Raw genomic sequence first — 11,421 nt, 5'->3', positions numbered from 1 at the left:
TTTCATATGCAATGGGCATTGTTCGCCAAATTGGAAGCATTTTCCCCGGGTTTTTAGTTGTTATAATAAATATGTTAATTCGTTGGCCTTTTTAGTGGCAACTGGGGCAAGTGTCACTCATTCGCACACTCAGTCTCTGTATGACAGGTGCACAAAGAGCTTGGCTCACCCCAACCCAGCCCAACCTAGGTTACACTGAAAGAAAGCGTGTGCAGTTGATGTGGCACTCTGGGCCTATAATTAAGATAGCTAAGTGGTGTAAATGCACAGTGCTGGGGCGTGTGTATACACACATATGCACGCAGACACAGACACTCATACTCATACTAGAGTCACACTCATAGTCAGAGTCATACAGACATCTGTGTGTCTGTAGGGTGTATGCGACGACTATCTGGAGGAAGTGTCGGGTTCCTGTCTATGCCGTGGAATGCGCGAGGCATAATTTGTGAACAATTACGCTTTGTAATAGCATTTAATGACTTCATTTTCCGAAATGTGCAAAGCACCGACAGCAACTAGCGCCGCCGCCGCTTTCCATACCATTAACATTACCAATGCGATCTTATCACACGAGCTGTGCATACGGCAGATAGCTGGCCATAGCCGCATGGCCAGGACTGTAAGCGAACTAGATGGATGAGTTTTAAAAAGCGCAAAATATGGGGGACTGTTACACGTTTTTTTATAAAGACATATGTACTATATACATATAGGGTATATAGGGTAAAACTTAAGAATATTATTATAAATATGGTACAAGAGCTGATGCTAATGATAATATTCGTCCATATACTTATTGCTGACAATGTGGATGCTAATTCTAATAAGAGTGATCATACTTATGTCAATGCTAATGCTAATTGTAATGCTAGAGTTAAAAATATATTTTATATAAATGTAAAAACTATTATTAACATCAATATAATAATATCATATAAATATAATATAATAATACTGCTGCTCATAATAATGCTTAGATTAATGTTCTAGTAAATGGTAATACTAATAAAGTTCGATGTAATATATATGCCAATGATATATAGAATTGCCCTTAATCTCATTTTCCAGTTAATCATCTACACCATTAGTAACTACACATGGTATATCATATATCTATTTATACATATAAATAGCAGATCTTCAAATTACCAAGTCTTTTATCTCACAACTTCCACTATTTATGTGTAGTTGCTCTTTAAGCGCAACATAAATCTCTTAACACATATTCCTAGCAATTCCATCTGAAACTGTGGTTCACTTATCGCCATTCCAACATAAATCACAAACGTTTCCAGTTTCCATATATCGTCTCGCTTATCTGTTAAGTTTGACCAACTCTCTCAGCGTCTCTCAGCTCGAGCTGTTCAAGTGATTCGATTCGTGTCCCGAAATAAAACCATTTGATTTGCCTATTTTAGGGTGGAATTAATGTTCTATTTCCATATGGTCAGGCATGGGTAGATGCGTACGTCCTTGGCTAAGTGCAAAATAACTCGCAGCGAGCGCAACAACAATTTGTATGGCAAATTGCAAAAAGCTTTTAACATTATCAGAATGGTAATCTGATCCGATTATCATTGACTGGTCACATGAGGAACAGCGTAGAGCGAGCGGCCCGGGTATTGACCAGCTAGACGAGCGAGGTTTAAGGAGCGTCGAGCCAGCCAGTTTTAAGCCCTAATCCATGGGCTGGGATGTCATTAAAGCTATTTAAGAGCCAGACGACTGAGACAATTGGCCAAGCGCTTGTTGACGTTGCATTTGACTCCGATCCCAATGCATAATCGTAAACATCACTTTGCATAATAAGAATGCTCCATCAATTCGCGTTCGGCTTCAGCTTCATCTACGGCTTTGGCTGGCCTCCACTCTGGCCGGCCGGGTCTATCTAAAGTGATATTAATTAAAAGATCATTTATATCAGTGCTCATAAAATAGCAAAATGTTAACCGCCACACGAAAAACTGCTGCTGACATACGATGGCCTCATCAGTGCCACTCGGCATCAACATGAGAGGATGTGGATGTGGATGTGGATGTGCTTGAGGATGGGACAACTACCTTGTGCTTGGGGCACTGAAAAGAAGTTGTCGCTCAGCGCGTTGATATTTATTGATACTGACAATGAACTCTGCCTTGTGCTGTGGCAACTCCTCCTCCTGCATATCCTCCTCCTCCTCCTCCGCCTCCTCCTGCTGCTGCTGCTATTCGTCGGCTGAAGATGACAAGTTATGCAAATCGTGGAGACACCAAGATCAAAATAAACTGTACGCATGCAGCAGCCGAGCCGCACAGGCTCAGGTTGAGCGAGTGGGCAGAGGACATGAGGACAAGGTCATGGGCCCTGTCCGAAACGAGTGCAAAAGTGAAAGATTGATGGCGAAATTACTTGAAATGTTTGTACGAGGCAAACTTATAGACGTGGCCGCATCTGCTGGGACGGTGTGCTCAGCTCTTCGCTGTCCAGCTGCACAGCTCATCCATGACGCTGCAAAGCGCAAACGTAAACAAGGCAGCGACTTAGACAAATGTCGCGACGTCTCTGGCCAACTCGGTTGATCAATCTGCAACGCCTACCCGAAATGCTAAAGCGAAGACGCCAAACCTGTCTGTGGCTCAGTTTAGAGTCACGGACCACTTGGGCTCTTGCCTACTTTGTAGCTCTCAAGCACCACTGTCCAGGGCTTTGGCTTTGGCTTTGGCTTGGGCTTTGACTATGGCCATGGCCATGTGGCCATCAACTTGTCGCAGTGCCTCGGCCTCGTCGACTGGGCTGGGCCTGCCTTCAATCAGTCGAACGCAATTCGAGTTGACAACATGTCGCAAATGCGTGCGGCGGGGCGAGCCAAGAGATGCAGGGGACAGACAGTGCCGGCTCTGCTTGCTCCTCTTGTGCTGGCTATGTTACAACATGGTACACTCTTATGATTATATAGATTATATTGCCCTGCCTCGACTCGAGTCGACTCGCATGCCTCGTCGTCCTTCACCGCGCTCACTCAGCCGCATGTAATCCGCGTGGCTGCATGCGACGTCGGGCAACTTGTTGTTGTTGCAACTGCGGCACGGCGGACGGGCGTGATTGAAAGATTGAGTGCCAGGCACAATTAAAGTTCTGTATGATGTATGTACACATGGCAATTGTCGCAATCCCAATTTGGCCTGGGGTTTGTCAAAGCCAATGCCTTGGAACAGGTGCCGATCCGAGTGCTTGAGCAGCATTTAGGAGCGGCTAATGGCCGAGGTGCGATATGGGCTGACACATTGAGTTAACTATGAAATTGATTAGTTGTCTAGGTCGATTATTGAGAATTGCAGAGAAGGGCACTCTGGGCCAGCATTTATATATGGATATATGATTATGAGAATCGCATAGTAGGCATCTGCAGCTATGCCAAATGGAAACTAAATGAGCTGCTGACCTAAGAGAATGTTTATATGCATATATGTGGAAGCTAACATGCATGTGCATGTACATGGGCACATGCATGTACGTATACCTGAGTGCATATATTCATAATTCACATGCATACATACTTATAGAAGCATGCATACATACATGCATAAATGCACACATGCGCACATGCTTAGCTGCATATCTATGCACACATGCTGAATAGCACGCATGCAACTAGTTTCCTCTGGGCATCGATCAGCCAGACCGTCTCTGAAGTTGCTTGGAAAGTCTTTTCCTTTATTTTCAATATAAATATTTTCTATATAGATGCTTAACTCGAAGATAAAGTTAAGTGTTTCTCCAGCGGCGTTTACATTTCCTCACATGCGAGCTGATGTTTGGCAGAAACAAATCATAAAATGCATTCAGTGTCTGGGCCGCTATCAAACGCTTTTCAATGGCCTTCAGCGCGCACCTGTCCACACGGTAATCGCCGCGGATGCGATGGGGCAGGTGCAAGGCTTAAGGGAGCGGAGGCGGGGCACGATGCTGCAACAAGTTGTGCATGGCGGAAATGCGTTAAGATACGACTCAATGTGACTGTGTGTGTGTGTGTGTGTGTGTATGTGTGTGCATAACAGATACATTAGGTGGCATAAAAGACCGGCTTATTGACATGATAATAAAATGCTCAACAATCAAAATAATGCAAGAGTTGCTGGCAAACATATGGAAAAGCAGGGAAAATGCATAATAGCAAAAGGTGAGCTGCGAAAATTTGCAGTAATTTGAGATTACGTTTGGCATTACGAGTGCCATGAACGCCTGCCGCATGCCGCATGCCAAAATCGTTGCCTCGGCTCAAAAGATGATGCCGCAGACAGAGGGACAAAGCCGTAGCTGTTAATGAATGGCACTGGCCATTGTTGGTCATGGAGTGTTTGGGCCATAATGCCACGGCTATAGCTGCGGCCAGGGCCAGAGTCACGGTTATGGTCAACAACAAAAGGCCGAGGCGACGCTGACGACGTCGTCGTTGACACTGCGCAGATAAGCGCGATAAGAAAAGTCCAAGCTGTCGAATTTAACGCCATCTTGGCCAAAGCAGCCCCAGCTGATGCCAATTTTCTTGGCCAGGCGATGGGCTGGGCAGGGGGAGCCAGGCAGCCAGGCAGCAATTAGACATGGCCAACGTTCTGGCCACCATTCAGTGCCTAATGCCGCATTATTAAGCGTCATAATATAATAAAAGCTGCGAGTGAAAGGCAGCTGTAAATATATATAAATGTATATAAACATATATATGTAAAACTATATATATTTATATAGCCAATAAGGAAGCCAAATTAAAAAGAAGAAACTCCTTTAGAAAGTTGTAATAAAAAAAAAAATGATTTAATGCTTAGTAAGAATTTAAAAGAATTAAAATATGGCGCAGAAAATCATAATATGTAATAAAAAAAATATATATATAGTTATTCTATTATATTTGATTTTTTTTATATAAGAAATTATTAACAAAATAGTATTAAGAGCATTATGCCAACCTATTATGTATTATAAATTTGTTTTTACTTAACTACCTTAATGCTCTTCTGAGAGTTATATCTGATACCGAATATATTTTATATATATCCTGCAGAGCTCTTCAAAGATCGCACTAAATCAGAAGAATTTCTACATCTGAGTCTTTTCCAACTATTAGCTCGGCTTCTTAGCACATATTTGACTTAATGCCTTACGATCTGGTCTTAAGATCTTATCCTGAATGTTCACACATTGCGCAAAGGGCTTAAAGCAAAGCTAATGTTGTCTGCTTGTGGGCAAATATTTGTCTTTGATTTAAGCCGTAGCTGGAGTTGAACGGCTCGGACTTGGACACTGGCCATTGTCTGGGTAGAGAGGAAGCTGGGCTATGCCAAAATGACGTGCTAGACAGAAATCATGATTTGTTAGCCAAGACTCGTAGCTCGGGAGTTTCGGAGTTTCCAGTCTCGACTCGAGAGTCGAGTCTTGTAGCTCGAGTCTCGTTTACAGCTGCGCTTTCAGCGTCAACAATGAAATTGTCAAGTGTTGACAAATAAATTTGAGGATTCGAGAAGATTTACTTATGCTAATGAAAGACACTTGTCACACAAATATCCACACACACACACACACACACATATACAAGTCAGCTCTCTCTTTCTCTCTCTCAGACACACAGAGACACAGTCGCTTGGCCATGCGGCATCTTCTTTAAGTTTCTCGACAACGTTGGCTTGCATAAATACAGAGCCGCAGTCGGAGCTGGGAGCTGCAGTTGGAGCTGCGAAACAGCAAAAGTACCGTAACAAATTGCCAAGTTAAAGAATTTGACGAGAGATGCAAAATGAGCGAGAAAGAGTTGTTCGTGGAATGGGCATGAAAATGGTAAATGAAAATGTGTATGGAAAAATGGAAATGGAAATGGAAATAGAAATGGCAATGGGAATGGGAATGGGAATGGGTGTTGGGACAGTCATGGAACATGAGCTGCATAAATATTTATGAGTGCTCAAGGATTTCCTAGTTCCTAGCTCATATAGAGAGAACAAGAAGAAGAGTTTAGACACGCTGCACATTGACCCTAACTCTACGTATATTTACTATCAGTCAGGTACGCGGCTCATTAAAGTTCGAATTTCACACGATCATCAAATTGACGCCTTTATATTGCCCGATCCGAGTTGAAAATCCTTTGGCCAGGTAACAACAATGTCTGCGTGTTATAAAAGCAGCTCTCCAACATTGTAATGAACTGAGAATATCTTTAGCTGCATCGCTGGAGCTGTGAGTTTAGCTAGATAAAACAATAAATCTCTAAACTATAACCGCTAAATTGCACTCACTCGAACTTACACACACACACACATAGACACTCTATCTGCATCTCGCTCGCACGCGCTCTTTGAGTGTTGGCAGCATAATTGAGTAATTAAGCGCAATGCGCTCGCAACATAACGAAACCTGTTTACGCTCAACACACTCAAAGCAGCAGCAGCAGCAGCAGCAGAAGCAACGGCGGCAGAGGCGGCGGCAGCGAGGGCCAAACAGGTTTGTGAGCGAGCGAAGCTGGAACGACGCGAATTGAAACGAACTTACGCAAAAGTAGCCGAACTGGTTGGCGAGCGAGTCGCGACGCCTCGGTTCGATTGCAACGGGGTTGCAGTCGAACCGTGAGTGAGAAGCGCTCAACTGAGTGCAGCGCAGCGGCAACCGAGCGCTTGAGTGAAACGACGCGCTGCGTTTCGCGTTTCGAGTCAGTTGATTTTAGGCGCTCGTACGACAAAATTCGGTGCGGCCGCTCGTTTTGTTCTTTCGCCTTTCGTTCGTCTTTCGCACATGACGACAAAATTCGCAAATTCCGTAATACAAAAAAGAAATAAACAAAAATTGATCGAGAATTTTAAAGAAAATCTATGAGAAATTCATGAAATTCATTCGGAATCTATTGTTTGTGTGTTGTGCCCAGAAGTGCCTCTCGCTCCCGCTGCCTAAGAAGTCTCAGTAACAAATTGCATTTACAGTTAAAATAGATATAGAATTTGATAAAGTGCCAAAGTTTTAGTTGGTGCAACAGGATACGATTCGTTGCATCCGCTATACAACAGTGCAAATTGATAACAAAGTGCAAAAATCATAAAATTAATAGTAAAAAAAAAAAAAATTGAGAATTACAAAATAATTAAATAAGTAAAGTAAGAAATTTTCTAGTGCTGTCAAATTGGACGCGACGCCTGCGCAGCTGCAAATTCTAATTGGATATTGTGCAAAGCGGAAACGGAAGCGTCTGCACGCCATTTGCCCAAAGGAGGTAAATATAAGAGTGACTTTTAGTGCAACTCGTCTATACAAATCTAATTGTACAGCACTCTAATTGGATAGCTGTGTCTTCTACTCTAATTAGATGCAATTGGCATTGAGCAGCTCTTGCCTTTGCCATTGCTTTTGTTTTTGTTTTTGTTTTGATTTTGCTTTTGTTTTGGCTGGATGTCGCTTATCGAGCCATGTATCTCGCTCGCTGTTAGCCTGGTTTAATAATATCCATGATTAAATTTGACAGTTGACAACTTTTCTCTGCTTGTCTGCCATTTAAATGTCTCTCTGTGTGTGTGTATGTGTGTGTGTGTGTTAATGTTTATATTTGCTTGCATTTTGTATACAAATTGACAATTCAACTGGCATTTTACAAGCAACACAAACACACACACACACACGCCTGGCATTGAAACAATGTGTGTTTGTGTGTCTGTTTACTTTACAAGCTACTTAATGTTGGCTTAAATATAAACATTATATATTCATGTACTTCAACTGGAGCAACAACTATTATAATGTGACAAAACATTTAGCCCACTCTGCAAGGGCGTGGCCTCTCATTGTTGCTGTTGTGATTTTTTTTTTTTGGCAGTGCATGACATTTCAGGTGAGTCAAAGGTTTGCACCGTCAGCTGTTGAATGTTTCAAAGTGAACTCTTCTAAACTTTTTTGGTTCTTTGTTGAGAATGTGAGTTTGAAAGAAGAATGTAATATAATATTTGCAGCTATGCTATGATAGTTGTTTGCTTGATTAGTTTGAACTGCCTTAAATGTCTGGCAGACAATACAAAATTTGTATAAAAAATTATATTTATACTCTTTGTCAATAAAATTTTATTTGCTATATACATACAGATATCGTGTGACAAAAATACATAAATAGATTTATTTCTATACATTTTGACTATTGTCTTAGAATCTTAGAATCAACAGTTAAAATAATAGTATATATAGCTATATACTTCTTGGTGTATGAGTTCTTCAGTTCCGGGTTTGCCTACCAGGCGAATGTATAATATTTTTATTGTTGTCTTAGTCAATGGTTTTAGTTACTAGACTTGCTTAAGAATAATAATAATAGTTTGATAGCCCTTACAACTACATTCTATTATTCTATTCTATTATATATTAGAGTAAAATAATAATAATGTAATAATAATAGAACATATATAATTGTTATATAAAATGTGCAAACTTGTGCTATAAAAAGTAGATATTATAATTAAATACTAAATATTACAACTATTGATTTAATACATTTATCACAGTGTTTTTTTTTTTTTTTTTTTGTTTTTTTTTTTATTGCAAAATCATTTTTGTATATCCATATTAATATTCTTTAGTAAGTAACCAGGGCTTACTGATATTTTTATCAACGTAGCTATGTATATGTATTTATTTAAAATGACTTTAAAATTAATTTTACTTAAAGTAAAATTTTGTATTTTTTAAAATATTTTATAGTATAGTAATATTATTTTAAAAGCATTTATCAAATTTTTGTATTTACATTTTTTTGTTATTATTTGCATTATTAATAATTATTATTAAAACTAAAATTTGGCATTGCATATATAAAATTAGTTTTAATTTCACAAACAAAATTTATTTATATTTATTAATTTATTTAATTAAACCTGTATTTTAGTAAATGCTTTTAAATACATCTAAACAAAATATTTATAGAGCACGCACTTTTAATCAAGCTTAATTATTATCTTATAAATACTTATTGATAAATTATATAAATATTGAATTGAAAGAACTTTAAGCACACATGCCTTAAGTGTTATCAAAAGCAAATTCAAATGGAAAATGCTCGAGTGAAATTCAAATTAGAATCACTTAACTGTTGCCATTGCTGGAAGCCATATTATTTATTGCAGCTCATTTACAGTTGACTTTGTGCCAATTAAAACTTGTAGCTCTCTTCTCTCAGTCTGCCTAATTGATGTTAATTGAATTTGCAGAATATTATTTAGTAAAAGTCTTGGCACAGCTGCGAGCAGCTGTTACACGTTTACACGCTTAATGCAATGATAAAACGTCGTCAACTTGGCCACATATCACAATTAGATTGGCTTTTTGGCCTTGTTACAATAATAACCAAGCCACAGCAGCAGCAGCAGCAGCAGCAGCGGTGGCAAAAGTAACTCGAGAAGCCACAGATAGTGTAATGTGGCCATGGACACGTGCCACTTAGCCCTAAGCCAAATGTTGCACAAAGCTTAGCCAGAGCTGAACTACTCAAGAATCAACTGTTGGCCAACTGCAAGCGTATTAAGTATACGCAGCGTGCGACAAGCCAAAGTTTTCAATTAACTGCGAGTGAAGAGCTTAGCTCCTCTAATGGATATATATATTCATATATATATGTATGTATATGCATTTAAATAAGCTAGCTCAGCAGCAAATGCTTGCTTAACAAATGCCAATAGAAATCTTTAATTAACAGCCTGACAATAGTTGCGCAGGGAGCACGGCAGCAGGCGTTGCTGCGGCTCTGTGGCAGCAACAGTCGCTGTGCTGCAGCAACCACTAAGCAACCCCAATGAGCCGGCAGACATCAAGATCTACGGCTAAACAAAAGGTGTCTGGCTGCCCGAGTGTGTGTGTGAGCGTGTGTGTGATTGTCTCTCTGTTTCTCTGCCCCTCTGCCCCGTCTGCCTCCCAGTTTCAAGTGCCTAACAAGGCGACAACGATACTCGGCTGCTTATCAATGCGCCTCCCAGGGCAGCCCCCATTCATGAATGTTTTGTTCAAACGCTCACATGATGTTCCCAGCGAGCGGGCGAGGGGAGTGCCCCTAATGACTGGAGGAAAAAAAAAGCAGAACACAACAAGCAAAACAGATTAAAAGTAGGGGTGTCTCAAGTTCAAGTGCAGCTTGCGAAGGCTTCCTGCGTCTAGACGTGGCAGACAAAACTGTCGCAGACTTTTCACTCCAGTTCAAGATTTTTGCAAAAGGCAAAGCAGATTTGAATAAACATTAGACGGCTAGAAAGACACAGAGACTGAGAGAGAGAGAGAGAGAGCTATAGCTATAGAGCATAGAGTGAGAATTATAATGGCGCTGTGGTCATAAATTAGCCAGAGCTGGAGACACCAAAGCGGCCGAAGAAAAAACCGAATCAAAACGCAATTCTATATGCATATATATATAGTCATACATATGCATATATCAAGCCTATATACATACACATAGATAATTCTGTGTCAGCTCATCGACAGAGACATCAACGGCTTCGTTTATAAAGCGAGCTAATTTGAATTAAACGAGTCAAACAGCAGCCGCTGCTTCAGCCACAGCTGCTCCCCTCTCAGTCCCCCTCTGCGGCAGCTGCGGCAGCAGCCACAGAGCAACAGAGACCCATCTTTGATTGGGCTCGGCGCGTACGTGTTGCAAATAACATTTAGAAAATCTAAAAATTTGTCAGACGGAAGTCGCAAGCAGCCAAAAGCAAAAAATACGAAATATATCAAAGTTCGTGCATAGCTCACAAAGGGCGATTGCTAGACATACAGTTTTTTGCCCACTTTAGTTGGGTTCTTCAAGAACTTGTCTTATCTAGTTAGTGGCTGCAACGGCTGACCTTGGGCTGGTCTCTCTTACTTTTCATGGCTTTATGTAATTCTTTTCAAATTGAACAAGTCCAAGGCACGTCGTGTGGACAGATAGAGAGAGAGAAAGAGAGAGAGAGAGAGGGAGATTGAAAGAGAGAGAGAGAGAGAGAGAGAGAGAGAGAGAGAGAGAGAGAGAGAGAGAGAGAGAGAGAGAGAGAGAGAGAGAGAGGAGTAGTGAGTATGCTTATAGAAGTATAGCTCATGTATCTGATTAATCTTTAAAGTTTCACGTTAGCATAAAATAAGTTTGAATTCTTCTTCCGTTTCCCTTTGCATTTGACAACTATATGATATATTAGCCCGTTTCGTAAGTGAATACATATATAAACTATCTCAGATATAGAGCGGCTAAAATACCTTAAATATGATGGATTATATCAAGACTGAGGCAATCGGTTAAGTCAGACATCAACTTGACTAGAGCAGAAGCAGATATGATCTATAAGATAGTCAGTTATATATATTACATATATGTATGCTATTTAAGATCTCTAGATATCATCTCCCAGCTGTTAGATGCTGCGTGACAAAATGCTCATAATCAGAGCAAAGCATCA

At 40.5% G+C, this 11,421-nt stretch overlaps 1 protein-coding gene across 2 annotated transcripts in view; it reads left to right on the top strand.

Moving 5' to 3' along the window:
- Positions 1–6,671: 6,671 nt before the first annotated feature.
- LOC108651703 (uncharacterized) overlaps positions 6,672–11,421 on the top strand; it is a 70,518-nt gene continuing 65,768 nt past the window's right edge. For both annotated transcript variants that reach the window (XM_089259307.1, XM_018101562.3), the window contains exon 1: positions 6,672–7,235. The gene's annotated coding sequence lies outside the window, so the exon portion shown is untranslated. The remainder of the gene's footprint in view (positions 7,236–11,421) is intronic.

This window comes from Drosophila navojoa, chromosome 4, assembly GCF_054131105.1.
Source record: "Drosophila navojoa isolate 15081-1374.11 chromosome 4, UAZ_NAV_1.0, whole genome shotgun sequence".
Classification (NCBI taxonomy): Eukaryota; Metazoa; Arthropoda; class Insecta; order Diptera; family Drosophilidae; genus Drosophila; species Drosophila navojoa.
This window is presented reverse-complemented; position numbering and strand designations above follow the sequence as displayed.